Source organism: Theropithecus gelada, chromosome 11, assembly GCF_003255815.1.
Source record: "Theropithecus gelada isolate Dixy chromosome 11, Tgel_1.0, whole genome shotgun sequence".
Classification (NCBI taxonomy): domain Eukaryota; kingdom Metazoa; phylum Chordata; class Mammalia; order Primates; family Cercopithecidae; genus Theropithecus; species Theropithecus gelada.
The window spans coordinates 34,996,223-34,999,856 of NC_037679.1; positions in this window are offsets into that span (position 1 = coordinate 34,996,223).

Sequence of the window (3,634 nt, forward strand, 5' to 3'; positions counted from 1 at the left end):
ACACTCAGGGTGCTTTCCTCCCATAGCACCTTGCCTTCTCCTAGTTCCTACATGAGCCCCTTAGCAATTCAGTACAAACAGAGAAGAAACTAGAAATGATAGGGAAATTGAATACAGCAGTGATATCACAACTGTTCACTCTACACATTCATTGTTTTCTCCATCCCTGTTCTCCATCTTTTTTGACAGGGAGAGACCAGAAGTTTCTACTAGGAACCTGCAGTTTAAGCAAGAAGAAAGCAGAAACTGCATACCAAGTGTGGCAACCTCCATGTCTGGACTCGCTACCTCCCTGATCTACAAGGACCCCAGTTACTTAGCATTCAGGGTATCCTATCAGTCAGTCTATGCAAAGATGGTTGTTCCTGGGCTATTTCTATAGACTCCCTACTTCATTTGCATTTATTTTGCCTGCATGTCAGTTTCAGAAAAATCCTTTAATTAATTATATATTTTAAAGTGCTTGATCATGTGCCATATAGAGACAGAGTACAATTTTTTAAATCAATGAGGGGAAAAATCACTTATAGGGCTTATCAGCTGGAACATTTGTGTTTCACGTATAAAAGGGGGGCTAGGAAATACCCAAGTCCCAAAATACCCAAACTCTACAACTTTGCCTAGATGGGGTTTTGCCTTGCAATGAAGTTTGTTGTGAAAGCCCCCAGAGGTTAAGAATGAACCTGCTCAAGCATGGAAACCTCAGGAAGTAGGAAGGAGTGATTGGCCCCTAAAAAAGCAGAACCAGAGATCTCCATCAAAAGTTATCTTGCTGCCTGGAGAAAAAGGTTGTCCTTTACCCCTAGGTTATTGAAAGAAGCAAACTAGTAAAAACACAAGAAAACCAAAACACATGTGCCAAGGTCACAGCTGATTTGATCAGTCCTGCTTTTCTACAGCCAGACAAGTCTGGGTGTCTGGCAGACTCAGGCTTCTGCTCTGAAGTAGGGAGAAGGGAGGTTGTGGGCATTTCCTCGCTGTAAAAGGAAAAGCCAATGCAAGAGAGAGTGGGAGAGTAATCCCAGCTGCTCAGTCCAGCACCCTGCACATGAGTTTCCTGCCTAGCAATTGCACAGCAGCTACAGCATAAATAACAACAGTAGCAGGTGGCAAACAGAGGATAAAAATAACAATAGGGCCGGGCATGGGGCTCACGCCTGTAATTCCAGTACTCTGGGAGGTCAAGGCGGGCGAATCACCGGAGGTCGGGAGTTTGAGACCAGCCTGACCAACATGGAGAAACCGTCTCTACTAAAACTACAAAAATTAGCTGCACGTGGTGGCACATGCCTGTAATCCCAGCTACTTGGGAGGCTGAGGCAGAAGAATCGCTTGAACCTGGGAGGCAGAGGTTGCGGTGAGCTGAGATCTAGCCATTACACTCCAGCCTGGGTAACAAGAGTGAAACTCTGTCTCAAAATAAATAAATAAATAAATAAATAAATAACAATAGCTACCATTTGTTTAATGCGTACTGTGAGAACAGGTCTTTCACTGGACATTTTGACGTGTATTATCATATTTTTCCCTCATAATCTATATGATAAATGGTGTTATCCTTATTGCACAGTTGAAAAAACTAATAGAGGATTAAAATACCTAGCTCAGAGTTACATAGCTAATATAAGAGTCAAGATTCAAACCCAGGTCTTTACGAATCTAAGGTTTAGGGGAAACCATCACTAGCACTCAAGTTTGCCACTGCTTTCCGAGAATCAAGAAGCTGAATGAATCACAAATCACTACCACCAGTGATTCCAGCTGCCTGCCACACCACAGCAAATGATTTCCAGGGGATTACCTAGAGATTGCTACAAAACCTCACATCCTGTAAAGCCTTTACATCTACCCTCTGCTGCTGGAGGAAAAAAATGTGTATCATTCTGCTCCTCTTCTGGGTCCAGCTCTCTCACAAGTGCCTTCTAGTGACAGAATCTACGTGGGACCACTATTGGCAAAGAATTCTGAAAATGTAGTTCCCAGGCTACTAGCCCTGTAATGAAAGGAAGTCATAGAATAGAGCAAGAATGAATCTACATTGCCCAAAGGCATAGTCAGGGATATCACTACAACAATCTAGAAGTTAGGAAAATGTGTGGAGGTAGTTATAATCCACTACTGAAAACTCTATAATGGGGAAGGCATGGCTATACTTTAATGGAAGCAACTGATGAACCAAAACTACAGACGGAATATTTTGGCCACTATTTTGCACCCTGGCTAATATTCTCAAGCTGGCCAAGTACTTTTTTGCAGATTCAAAGTTTCAACAGCCTCCGGAAGGAGAGGAACGTATAGCTGAAGTCTCTTTCCAGCCCTTCCTGTTCTTACCAGAGTCCCTTGTAAGAATCCTATGCACCAACAGTTTTAATTATTGGTAAAAGAACCCTGGGCTCTATTTTCCACTCTCAATGAAAATTCCTACCTGCTGGCTTCCTAACCCACTAAAAGCACTTTTCTGCTTACTCTAATTTCTTGAGGAACGGCTTTAATTTTAATGACTGAATTAGCTGAAATGACTTAAGAAAAATTTGAGTTAATTTTTAACTGAATTTCAATGATTGCAGTTATATTCTATACTTATATCCTGAGGGCAATTACTTCCAATACTTATAACTCTTTCTTGACTCCATATTTCTCAATATTATGCTTATACTGCTAGTTCTTGATTTTTCCATTTAGATGTTAGGTATTGACTGTCCATTATGAAAAATGAGGACTTCGCTTTCTTATCATTCAACACACACACCTACACAAGCATACAACTCGGCTTTTCATTCAACCTCCTAAGATAATGTTTTGAGTTAAATCAGTATTCAGTATTACATTATTATGATCATATGACATTCACAGCTGCATCATATAGTTTTCTGTTACCGTATTTCTTTTCTTATAAACTTTTTTGTTTTTCTTATCTTTTTCCCCCTTTCTTAAATTTTCAGTAATCACTAAGTCATTGGCAACCTTTCTACCATAAGGAACAATCAATCTCCTTTCAATAGGCTGAAACATATCTCTTGGTTTTATATTTTCTTGGAGACACCTTCAGGAGAGTATTCACTCTCCTGAAGGTGTCTCCAAGAAAATATAAAACCAAGAGGTATGTTTTGCTCTGGGGGAACAGCCACTCTTCTGAAAGTATCTCCAAGAAAATATGCTACCGAGAGATATGTTTTGCTCTCGGGGAGCGACCATTCACCTGAAGGTATCTCCAAGAAATATGTTTGCTCTCTGGACTTACTGCCCAGCTACCATTCTGAGATAACCTGCTAACACCAGCCAGGGACGTGGACATTATATCTCATGAAATGTTCCTGGGCACTCCCTTGAATCTCCTCTCCCCATGAGGTGGTGGTGGTGGTGGTAGCGGTGGTGGTGGTGGTGGCAGTGGTGGTAGTAGTGGTGGTGGTGGTGGTGGTAATAGTTATGTTTTCCCACAGTTGGGCCAGAGATTCCCCTCCACATTCTGACTACCCGCTGCTCTTCTTAGATGATCCTACACGTGTCCTGGGCATGTGAAAGTAGGGCGCTGGTGTATTCCAGAACCTGAGAGCCTCCCAGTGCCCCTGTGGCCAGTGTGTCTGAATGGGAAATAATGGAGACATACCAAAATACAAATGTGTGTGAAGGGTTT